The sequence below is a fragment of the Lissotriton vulgaris genome, chromosome 6 (genome assembly GCF_964263255.1).
Source record: "Lissotriton vulgaris chromosome 6, aLisVul1.2, whole genome shotgun sequence".
In the NCBI taxonomy this organism is placed as follows: Eukaryota; Metazoa; Chordata; class Amphibia; order Caudata; family Salamandridae; genus Lissotriton; species Lissotriton vulgaris.
The window spans coordinates 366,973,344-366,986,566 of record NC_141694.1 but is presented as its reverse complement, the minus strand read 5'-3'; positions in this window follow the sequence as shown (position 1 = coordinate 366,986,566).

Genomic DNA, 13,223 nt, shown 5'->3' with positions numbered 1-13,223 from the left:
AAGGTTTTTAAATGCTAATTCCTAACTATAACGTGTGTGAAACCTATGGTTTTTCAGTGAATTTCAAAGGTTTTGTAAATGATAATTATTAAATGTATTAATTACTATATTTCTTCCTTTATATAATAATTTCTTAAATTTTTTAATATAAATATTTATATTTATTTTATTTTTAAAATTATATTTCATATTCTTATTGTAAAATAATAACAAAACTAAATTGCAAATTATTTTTGGGATTTTTTTCTCTCCAATATATTAAAATTGAAATCTATATATTTCCATTTTCATTGGGTTTTTTTGGTAATCGTACCGAATGGCGTACGGTAACAGAATTACACCAAATTTGGCAGAGAGGTAGAGTTCAGTTTGCAGATTGTGCTTTTTTGTTAAGTGGTGTGAATCCATTAAGTAGTTCCTGAGAAAACCCCTATAGACTATGCAGGTAGTGTTCTATGCACCCGGAAACTTATCTTTTATATCTTCAATTCCCCAATCTGTATCCTTACACTTCCAGTAAACACTATCAAACTTCTGTTTCAGTATTGTAGTGACCATACAGCACTATGTGCTTATCTATATACTGTTCTAAAAAAATCCATTCACTACATTAAAACACTAATCAGCAGATGTACAATAAGTGGCACATCCCCAGAGATATGCCAGTTATTGTGCACTGTGATATCACCTCCTTGTGGTGCAGGGCTATATAATGTGATGCACCTTCCAAAAGTGTCACATTGTAAATACTACACACCATGGCACATCTTTTGCACCACCAGAGCATCACAAAAGTGACGCAAAGGCTGTGTTAAAAGAGGCACAAGGGGGTTGTAAATCCACCCGTAACACATAGAAATTCATCCAGGCAGTTTCACCAGCAGTGCAAATTGAAGCATGGACTTGTAACCTATTTATGTGCATATGTTACATTGAAGTGCTTCAGAGGTACTACAGTATACTATAGGTAAACTGCTTATAAATTTATGCTGTAGCAGTTCCTTATAGTTCTGCACTTTCCCATTCCCCATACACTATTAATGTATTCATTCATTAATTTATGCACTACACATTCATTCAATCTTTTACACACTATCATAGAAATATAGCTCTTTCTTTGACCAGTGGAGGTAGTTTCTGAGAAGAACAGTTTTTTTGTGTTTTTAGTTTTCAATTTTTTTTGTGTTTTTTCAACAATTTTTTTTAAAACCAAAAAGCATGAAACTGGACCCAAAAAGTGTCCAACAGGAACAAAAGAATGAAAAAAAAACTAATGTCGAGGACAGCGATGCTCCTGCTTCCTGCGTTTTATCAGATCCATAGACTGTTCCCCATAACACAAAAGTTTATCGCAATAAATGCATAGAATTTTAACCTCACCAAAATCTGTAGGTGTTGACTGCTTGCTGAAAATGCTGCTGCAGCAGTTGATGTGCTTGGTGCAGTAGCAGGTGGATTGTCCTGCAACCTCTGTCTTGCAGCACGAGCAAAGTTGTTGGGGTGCAAGTTCTTCACGTGTCGCACCATATTTGCTGTGCCAAAGGAGTATTTTTTTAGATGGATCACCCCTTGAAAGAATTGCTTGGCAAATTTTACAGGTTACTTTTGGAGCATTAACCTTTTTTTGCCCTTCAGGAAAAGTAAAAAACTTCCAAATTAAAGCTTCTTTTCTCTTCTTTGGAGGTTCTTCAGGAATGAAATCTCCCTCTGAAGAATGGCTGGAAGATGAGTCCATTGCTGTTATTATGGTGATCTTCCTTCTATTTGACAGGATTCTCAGAAGAGATGCTTCTTCTTAGAAAGTCAAAATAGAAGGATTAAAATGGGACGGAACTTTCAACAGTTGGAATAGGAAGTGTTATGAACCAATCAAATCTCTTCTTTTAAAGTCACATGGCTTTGCGTACGCTTACGGTGTGCTTACAGTGCTCTTACGATGCGAGTACGCATGACGTTCCGCCGCAATCTGTGTAATTGCTTTTAAAAGTACTGTACGATTGTTAAAAGTTTCAAAAAACTATTTTCATAATTACCCTACATAATGTGTTCTGTTAGTATGTAAATTAAATCCATAAATATATGTTTTTAAACAATTAAAAACAATGGCACCTTTCGCATACAGGGCGCCGTACATGACGTCACACGGAAGCTTTGATGCGATGCGTAATATCAAAGCGGATTCGTAGCATATGCGCGGGTATGCGCTGAGTATGATTAGCAGTATGGTGAGATCACCCTCTCAGTGTGAAATCAGAGCGCAGGGTGCACTACGAGAATGATTACAAGTGGTCACTCATTGGAGATCCGATTCTGTACCTGCCTCTGCGCACACTCACACTTGCACATGCACGGTGCACGCCTGCCCACACTCCCCAGATGTCACTACCTAGGTTTCTTGCTATTAATAAGCCTGGAAGCCAATACATTAGCTAATGGGAGGTCCCCCAGAGCCGTCATTCTTATAGAGCGTGAAAACGCGACCAATGACGGTTCCCATATAATGCGGGTACTGACGTGAGCACGCTCTCATTTGCCTGCCTGTGCTGCGGTGACAGACAGACTGTCATCGTCGATTGTACTATGAACTGTTTGCTCGAGCAGAGGAGGACTCGTGACACTAGACATGGTGTCACTGCTGCTACCGCCCAGCCAGCCGCGCCAACCCCACCCCAGGTCCAGCCAAAGCCCCAGCCTTTGAAGACAAGACAAGAGATGACAGAAGCAAAGGTAGGAGAAGGAGCTGTAAATTATACCTGTATGATAGTATTTTTTTTACTGCATCACGTGCCCCTCCCAGCTCTGTTTTGCTTTATTTTTGTGCGCAACATGCTTTGTGCTTCTTAGTATTTCCTCCCTTCTAATCCTCCCGTGACTTTTAATATTTATTGCCACCTCTTGTGGCCTTCCCAGGCCTCTATTCTTATTGATCATATATGATTGATCGGAATATTTCCTTCAGCGTCACACAGCCCTCCTAGGCCTTTTTTAAATAAATTGTGCGTGTATGAATTTCTGTGTCGCATTTTTGAACTGTGTCACGTGCTTTAGCCTGTATTGTTATAAATTGTGCATTCATAATAGTATTATTTTTTTACTGCTTCAGGTGGCCCTCCCAGCTCTGTTTTGTTTTATTTTTATGCACCTCATGCTTTGTGCTACATCGTATTTGCTCCCTCCTAATCCTCCCGTGACTTTTAATATTTATTACTACCTCAGTTGGCCTTCCCAGTCCTCTATTCTTATTGATCGTATATGGTTGATCTGAATATTTCCTTTTGCATCACGGAGCCCTCCTAGGCCTTTTTTAAATAAATTGTGCGTGCATGAATTTTTTGTGTCGCATTTTTGAACTGTGTCACGTGCTTTAGCCTGTATTGTTATAAATTGTGCATTCATAATAGTATTATTTTTTTACTGCATCACGTGGCCCTCCCTGCTCTGTTTTGTTTTATTTTTATGCACCTCATGCTTTGTGCTTCATCGTGTTTGCTCCCTTCTAATCCTTCCGTGACTTTTAATATTTATTGCTACCTCACATGGCCTTCCCAGGCCTCTATTCTTATTGATCGTATATGGTTAATCGTAATATTTCCTTCTGCGTCACGGGGCCCTCCTAGACCTTTTTTTAAATAAATTGTGCATGCATGAAATTCTGTGTCGAATTTCTGAACTGTGTCACTTGCTTTAGCCTGTTTTGTTATAAATTGTGCATTCATAATAGTATTATTTTTTAACTGCATCACGTGGCCCTCCCAGCTCTGTTTTGCTTTATTTTTTGTGCACTACATGATTTGTGCTTTATCATATTTGCTCCCTCCTAATCCTCTCGTGACTTTTAATATTTATTGCTGCCTCACGTGACCTTCCCAGGCCTCTATTCTTCTTGATCGTATATGGTTGATCAGAATATTTCCTTCTGCGTCACGGGGCCCTCCTAGGCCTTTTTTAAATAAATTGTGCGTGCATGAATTTCTGTGTCGTATTTTTGAACTGTGTCACGTGCTTTAGCCTGTATTGTTACAATTTGTGCGTTCATAATAGTATTATGTTTTTACTGCATCACGTGGCCCTCCCAGCTCTGTTTTACTTTATTTTTGTGGGGTACATGCTTTGTGCTTCTTCGTATTTGCTCCCTCCTAATAATCCCGTGACTTCTAATGTTTATTGCTGCCTCACGTGGCCTTCCAAGGCCTCTATTCTTATTGATCGCATATGGTTGATCGGAATATTTCTTTCTGCGTCACAGAGCCCTCCTAGACCTTTTGTGCGTGCATGAATTTCTGTTGTATTTTTGTTACTCTTGATAGTAAAGTATACTATATATGCCAGGGCTGCTCATGTAAATGCTACTAGTGGGCCTGCAACAGTAATTGTGCCACCCACACAAGTAACCTTAAATAAAAAAAAGTCAGGCTTGGCAGTACCGTGCTTGAGCGCCCTTTCTAAAACTGCCATGTTTTCAAACTGCATCCATTTGGCAGGCCTTACCCGTCCCTTTGAATGGACTATACTCTGTATCCCTCACTTAAACTTTGTGGGCGTATTGAGCTGTGAGGACGGGGTGACGGTTGTTTTACTAATTATATATTCACACATCTTTATAGTCATTTATGTCTTAATACTTGAATGTGAGCATATAAAACGTGTTCTTTACATCTGTAATGCTTTTCTTCTAACGTTTTTTCCTGTTTATCTTCATTTTCCATAGAAATGAATGCCACTAAGTGCCAAGAGCTTCTGGATTATGTAAGCCGTAATGTGTATCCTGATGGTTTCAGTAAATTCCATAAGCATGGATTGCGTAGACTATCTAAAAAATTCTCGGTTGACGGTAGTATAAATATTTCAGTATTGGCACATAATTTGAATGTCAAGATTAATGATGTTCTATTGGCTGGTGTAATTCTCTCCTATATAGGTGAATAGTTAATAGGTTGAAGAACAGTACGTGACTATGTCTTTCTGCACATGACCTATTTTACAAACTACATTAATGCATGAAAGGTATTTCTGATGAACTTTTTGTGTTTGAGAAAGGTTTGTGGTAGGTTGTTAAAGTCATTTCTTCTTTAAGAAATGTTACTTTTTTTGGATATTTGATGAAGTTAGTTTCTGCTACATGTAAATTGTGTATACTATGGTTAATAACGTATGATGTACATATTGATACCTCTTTACAAGCTCATGTGCTTTCATATTTTTTTTACAGGTAATCGATATCTTTCTCTCAAATATGTTTGTCAAGACCAAATGTATGTATATTTCCATTCCTAATACAGTTACCTATCTTTAAGTAATAGTTTCAAATCAATGTGTGTACTGAAATCCTTTAATTTTAACCTTACTATTTAGTAATATCAACAACAGTGTTGTGTTGTATCTTCCTTTTTTTTTTAAACTTTATTTATTATTTTCAAGGAAAACACCGGGAGACAATGGAACAAAATGTCGAGTTTGAGGAAACACATAAGGTGAATATACGAAACATGAATCAAGAAAATAGGCAAATCAGGTTAGGGTTACAAATCAATGGATAGCATGAAAAAAAATTAAATGTCAGGGGAGGAATAAAAAGGAGGAAAAAAAGAAAGAAAAAAAGAAAAAGTTAATTTTAAGCAGAAGCCGATTCTCAAAAGGGGCCCAGTTCTTAGATGCCACTAAGCGCCTTCTCCTCCCCTTCAACGGATACACTGATGATTCCAGTTTATACCATGCAAGCATCCTAGCTTTCCAATGGCCAAAAGTAGGAGCCTCTGGACTTAACCACTGTGATGTTATACATAATCTAATCATTGCCATTGCAATAAACAAGAATGATCGGGCGTATCTTGTTCTTTCAGCAGCACTTGAGTATTCATAGCCCGTTATGATTAACTCTGGTAAGATCTTAACCTGAATTTTAAGTACCTGGTTAATGAAGACCTCAATTTCCTTCAAGAATAAACTCAGATTAGGGCATAAATAAAACATATGAATCGCATCCGCAGCGAAAAGTTTACATCTAGAACAAGAGTCCCCTCTAGCACCTCCCCCGCTAGCTATCTTGGCAGGAGTATGATGCAAGTTAAACATAGCCATATAACTTTGGGTGCGCAAGGAGCCCGGTACTAAAACAGATCTGGCTAATTCAAGCGGAAATTTCAAATCTACTGTTGGGACACCGAATTTATCAGCCCACTTAATATTCTGAATGTCCAGATCGTCCGGAAGCTCAGACAAAGGATATTGATAGAGCACGCTTAATCTAGGTTTTTTCCTAATTAGTTCAACAAGAGTAATCGTATCATATATATTAGGATTCCTACAGAGATTCTTATCTAAGAAGCTCCTAACCTGCAAGTATTTAAAAAAGTGATTAGAGTGCCACTGAAATGTATCTTTCAAAATAGAAAAGGAGGCCATCTGACCATCCTGGGCGAGATCACCAATTTCCTTTAAACTCAAAGAGCGCCACTTGGTCATTATCCTGTCCTGGAATGTTGGAGGTAACAAACCCAAGGCGCTAAATGGGGTATAAAAATTGAGCTTTGAGATAGTCACACGAGAGCGGATTTTCTGCCAAATAGAAAACAGTACCCAACAGATCTTAAATTTTGTTTTCTTGAAATCTAAAACACGCGTTAAACTCCCTTGGCAGCGTCACCGAGCGCTAAATCACAGATGGATGGGCTAATGCATAAAGGGGTATTGACCTTATCGCCCACCAAAGGTGAGCCAAAATGCTGTATCATGGGAGCCCAATAATAGTATAGCAAATTGGGAACTGACCAGCCACCCCGCTCCCTAGGGAGATGGGTCCACTTCGCGGCTCTTCTTGCCCTGCGATAGCCCCAGAGAAACCGTTGGCATATTCTTTCTGCTCTAACCAGTGTTACCTGAGGGATCAAGAGAGGGATGGACCGGAAAAGATATACAAATTTTGGTAGGACTATCATTTTCAAGACGTTGCATCGTCCAAAGAGGGAGAGACGTAGGTGATCCAGCCTCTCGAGCTTGATGTGAAGGGAATCAATTATAGGGAGATAGTTTAAGTCCGAAATCTGATCCACCTCGGGGGAGATTTGAAGCCCCAAGTAAGTGGCTTCTGTAGCAACAGAAACCTGCGAGGGGGGCATGCCTGCTGACTGCATGACTTGGGTTTTTGTTATGTTCAGCTTGTAGCCGGAAAAAGCCCCGAATTGACTGGCAAAAATCTCTAGGGTTGTGAAAGAAGGTCCGACATCTTCAGTTAGTACAACGATATCATCGGCATAAGCCAATGCCTTGTATTCCACCCCCTGGACCCTTACTGGAGAGATACCCTGGCATGTTTCAATCATATTGAGAAAGGGCTCAATAAATAAGGCAAATAGCAGGGGGGAGCAGGGGCAACCTTGTCTGGTTCCCCTGCTGATGGTAAAATACCACAACTCTTTCCCTGAGATACGAATTGCTGCAATTGGGGAGATATATAGCGCTTGAAGAGCCTGGATGAACTCAGCAGCGAACCCTTTCCAGCGCAGTACGGCCCACAGGAACCCCCAGGAGACCCTGTCAAACGCCTTCTCAGCGTCCAACAGGATCACCCCGAGGGGGGAACCCGTGGCCTGCGCCCAGTTAAGCAGAGCAATAACATGCTGAATGTGATCGGTTGTGGCCCTACCGGGAATGAACCCTTGTTGGCGAATTGAGACCAGGGGAACTATAACCTGTGCTAGTCTAAAAGCATGGATCCTCGAGTAAATGTTACTATCGGTGTTAATAAGTGCTGTTGGCCGATATGAAGAAGTATTCAGCTCATCCTTGCCTTTCTACTTAAATAGTGGCCCGTCGTCAGGAATCTGGAATGACACCGGCCTGAAAAATCCCCGAAGACAGCAATCAGATCCTGTCTCAATACTGCCGAAAAGGTCTTATAAAACTCTAGGTGAATGAGATCAGGGCCAGTGGCCTTGCCGTTAGCCAAAGATTTAATTGCGTTTTCCACCTCTTCCCAAATAATAGGTACCGAGAGTGCTTCATTTTGTTCTACAGTTACCCTAAGGGTGTCCATGGCCTGCAAAAATGCATACAAACCAATCTGGTTTTGAATAATGCTATGCTCCTCTGTGTAAAGACTGGAATAAAATTTCACGAATATATCCATAACACCACTTGGGGTCTCCTGAATACAGCCCTGTTGATCAAGCACCCGAACAATCCGGTTTGCCATAGCCCTTTGTTGTAGTCCCTTAGCTAGGACCCTACCTGAATTCTCACCAAATTCATACATTGAGGTTCGAAATTGAATATATTTAGCTGCAGGATCCTGATAGAGAGGATCGAGCAGATTAGAATTTAATATGGCGACCGCTTTCTAACTGTGGGACAACTCATGGTCTAATCGAATGTTCGTGCTCAGCTCGAGCTCCGCTAGCCACAGGTCATCCAGCCTATTTCTAATCTGCTGCTGCGCGATCTTACAAAGGTAAGATGCAAAGCTTTTTGTTTCTCCGCGCAGCGCAGCTTTAAATGCATCCCAAACCACGCATTCAGGGGTGGTCCCCCTATTAATATCCATAAATTCTGAAATCCAAGAGGCCATATGATCCTGATATTTGTGATCTAAAAGAAGCTTCCTCTCGAAGGTTCATAACCTAACCTGTTTGCTGGGGCGATCCCATAAGAGGTCAACAGTTATGGCATTATGGTCAGATAAGGTCCTTGGAGCAACCTCGATTTTGGCAGTCCCGACACACTGGTCGGACACAAAGACGTAATAAAGGCGGACCATTTTAATATGTGGAATAAAGTAAAATGTGTATCCATCCTTATCTTGATGATGATAATACCACACATCCGTCAGGCCATGTTCCACAGCTAAAGTTTGCAGAGCCTTAAACACACGGGGCTTCCTACCCAGATAATTATGATGAGTTATCAAGTTAATTTGACTGGCTAAGTTAATATTGAAGTCCCCGCAAAAAATCATTGGCCGTGGCCATCCCACTAATTCCATATTTCAATTCCTAAGGGCTTCCGGGTCATCTAGATTAGGACCGTAAATTGAGCAAATTGAAAGAGGACGATTGTTTACCAGTATTTCAACAATCACCCACCTTCCTGCATTGTCCTCTTTAGCTCTTTTATAACAACCAACCCCTTTCTTTAGCAGAATGGCGACTCCCCTAATCATGGAAGTCTGACCGGAGCAGGCCACTAACTCAAACCCAGGGAATCTTAGAGACCCGCGATTACTCCATGGAATGTGGGTCTACTGGAGACACATTAGGTCAACCTGCATAATTTGAAGGATCTTACAGAAGATCCTGCGCTTTTTCCCATCATTTAACCCACAAATATTCCATGTGCCACAGCGCAGTCTATCCCCACTATTCAAAGATAGCATAAACCAACACTCTCCAAGATCCAGATTCCTAATGCACCCAATATTCAGCTTTATAAACCTGAATTCATAGAACGATCAGTACAGCATAAAACATGTTTCTGCCACTTGAGCATAATCCTGACATCGAGACCAGCCTCCTAAACACCCCCCACCACCACAACACCCCCCAACACCCTACCCCCACCACAACCAATTCATTCCTTGTCGTAGGCTGGACCGAAGACGCTGAGGTTGAACCTGTATCATTTGCTATCGCCAGAGGAAGAGCTTTAGATTTAAGAACCTTACAGACTGTACTAGAGGGCCCAGATGCAATCTCATCCTTAGAAGCCTCACTGAGATGCCAGTCCCCAGATTCGCTGTCGTAGTCTGACCATTCTAACTCCGCATCCTCATCTGCCGATGAGCGATCCGACATAGAATACAGTTTATCAGTGGCTTCGGTGCTCTCAGACTCCCTTATGTCTAAAGTGGCTTCCGCAGACAAGTCAGTGAAATGAGGGAGCGATATTTAGTATTCAGCTCAAGAACACCAGTAGGCAGCCAAATTGGCAGAACTGCATTTCCCAGAATACACTGGGGGGAGCCAAAGCAGTAGCGATCACGTCGCTCAATACCTGTACATGTGGGGTCTCAAAATCCCTGCCCCCTCCAGCCAAATCTTCATTGTCCGTTAAGGTGGAAACTGTAACTTGCAATGATGGTAGATGGATTAAAGAGGGATCTAAGTGAGTGACCATCTTGCCAATATCAGAGCTATCATTAGCATTGCTATTAACCATTGAGATAGGAGTTACTTGTGGCACTTGTAACAGTTGCAGCGGTTGTGGCAACAAAGAAACAGGAGCTGCCTCCCCCTCCTTACCAGCAGCAGTTTTCACTCCTTTCAGAGAGTCCAGTTGCTTTTCGTCGGTTTTTACATTACTGGCAGATACAAGGACTTTCTCCTTAAGGGGCCGTCGATTGAACAGGTCCGGAACTGTCTGCCCTCTTCTCAGCGTCAAAGCAGAAGGAGGCGCCGATTTCAGTACGCCCCATAGACCCCCCTTTTCGTTGGCCCCGCCGAGGGCAGCCGAGCAATCTTTACCCTCTACATTGCCAGTGTTCCGAGTGGAGCCGAGGGTTTTTGGTATTACCGCGGCTCCCTTTACTACCAGCTTCGGGGGCATGCTTGTGGCTACAGCTAGACTGCCGCGGGCTGCCAGAGGCTCGTTCAGGTGGCTCTGCCTGAGCGTGGACAAGGACGGGTGAAGGCAGGAACGAGCTGCAATACGCCGCACCAAAAATAGCTTTGCGGTAAGTCCCGCTCCTGCTAGTCCGAGTCTGGAAACCAACGCCATACAGTAGCAAGAAAAGAAGTTATGGCGGATGAGCCTTGGACATTCTGATTGTCACACGGCATGGGGTAGGAGCTGCAGAACCAGCCAGGGGGAGAATGATGATCCAGGAGAGCATAGCACCAGCCTACTCGGCGGAGGTCTCAGCCCCCATCTTGCCCGTCGTGTTGTATCTTCCTCTGCAAATATTGCTCTTCTACTTTTCAGGTAAATATTCATATCTGTTATGTCACTTTTCATTGTTACTGGTGCAAATACTGATTCTCATTGAAAACTTTTGGGAAGTGGATTTATCAATCTATTTTGAAAGTTTTTGTTGGAAAATGATAATAATAGTTAAAATTGTCAAAGAATTTTTTTACAAATATTTTAAATTCAAATTTTTCTAAATGATTTTGTAATGTATCTAGAGCACTTAAACCTATGATTGCTTTTCAACCTCAAACCTTTTGTGATTAATTGTTTTTATGTACATTAACATTCAGGCTGGACTTTTGCTCAACATATACATTGCTTATTATGTTTTAAGAATGCTACCTAACTCAGCAGCAAGTTGCCGAGATTTTTACTAATGTAATATTTCTAGGGAATTACCTACTGAAAATTAAATAGACCTAATGGAGTCATCAGGTTTGACTTTAACATTTCAATGATAAATAGGGTGTCACACTGTAGTGTTGTCCGAACATTGGATTATTCTGTATTTTCTTTTTTCATAGAAGGTCTTTTATAGATAAAGGCATATCATTCATTTTTAACACAGTATAGTAATGTAATGTATATGTAATGTAATGTAAAGGCACATTTTTAAAGCGCAGCTATCACTCCAGGGAGCATCTTGGTGCTAAGTACCGTAGCCAGGTGGGGTGAGGCTGGCTGACTGTTGGATTTCAGAGATATTGTCATTATAGTAGTGAATTTTCAATAATGTTCGTAGTGAAACCATTTGAATATGTTTGCAACAGTTGTGACTATCTCTATTCCTGGATCTGAAAACACCTAGAATCATGCATGATATATTGCAAAATAAGTTTTGAATTGTTAGCATTGCTGTTATAATGTGCTAATGTACATCTTTTTTTACATTTAGAGTCGGTTGAAAAATATTGTGGTGTCTGCAACCAAGATACTTCATCACTGTATATACAAAACTTAATGGTAAGTACCCTTAATGATTGTAGATGCTGAAGATCAAAATTAAGTGATATAAGTCCTTGGGGTGTTTTGGAGCCATTAAGTCTCCAGTTCACATTCGTCTGATGCAGGGTGTATTTTATTATGACTCAGGTAACGGAGGCATTTGCAAGGGTCTTTTCAGGGTTACGTCCGCCATGTTGCTTAGCTGGCTATGCACCCTGCCTAGTTATGGACTCATCATCACTTATCCACTGAGTGTTTAGAGGTCACTATGTTTACTATGTAAATACATATAACGTTTTAATTTCAAAAAGCTATTGACCTTTAAACAATGCAATGTTAATAACAAGTCACTTTTCACAATCTTCCCAACAGGCCCCATATTTTGAATGCAGCAGATGGGTCCACGTTGAATGTATGAAACCAAATGTAACATCCTGATTATCTTTTACTGGTTACAAATGTACAAAATGTATGTCTCAAAGTAAAGATGTCACTGCATGCAACATGTCTAATTACATGTTTTGCATACTCCTGCGATCTAGTGTTGTGTCCGGATTATCATAAGAAGTGATGTTGAGACACACTGTCACGATTTGCACAATCCTTTTAGAGTTGGGCCAGACTTCCTCTAACATTCCTACTTAATTTTCTTTCTTGATAAGGTGTTGAAATATAAATTTAATTCTTCCTCCTCTTTGAAGGTCAACAAGCAATACCGCTCCTCCACACATTATTGTTCAATGTTAGTCTAAATAGTAGTGGTAATTCCACTATCACTAAAGTAGACGTCTGACAATAGAATCTATGATATAGTTATACCACTATTCCATGGTCATAATCCAAAAGGTGTATTTAGAGTCAACAAAAAGAATAATTATGCACATTTTATGCTGGACATTATTGCTTCTAAACACCCTTTCACTGCTTTCTTCCATACCTTCAAAAAAGATTTCATGGATTTACATGCATATTCTTTCAGGTCGGTATATCTCTAATGTAAAACAAGCGTAATTGTTTTTCTTTTCTTTTGTCACTGACATATATAAACTCATCAGTCACTCCTTTGGCAAGTTTTTACAATACTAAATGCTGAGTACTGGGTTTTGTGAGAGGGTGTCCATGCATAACTATGCTAAGTTATCCTTGGCTGCATGGAAACATGTACTGTAACCTGTCAAACACTTTGAAATGCTACCCTTCAACTAGTCCTAGAGGCGAAAGTAGAATTCAATCGTTCTACATAAAATTGAATTGGATGTCACTAAGTACAAAGTATTTCTGTATTATGGGAGCCCTAATCTGTCCCTTGAAGATTCCAGCAAAGTCCAGACACACACTTACTGAAACACACCAACTATTAGGAAGCTGTAAAATTTGCC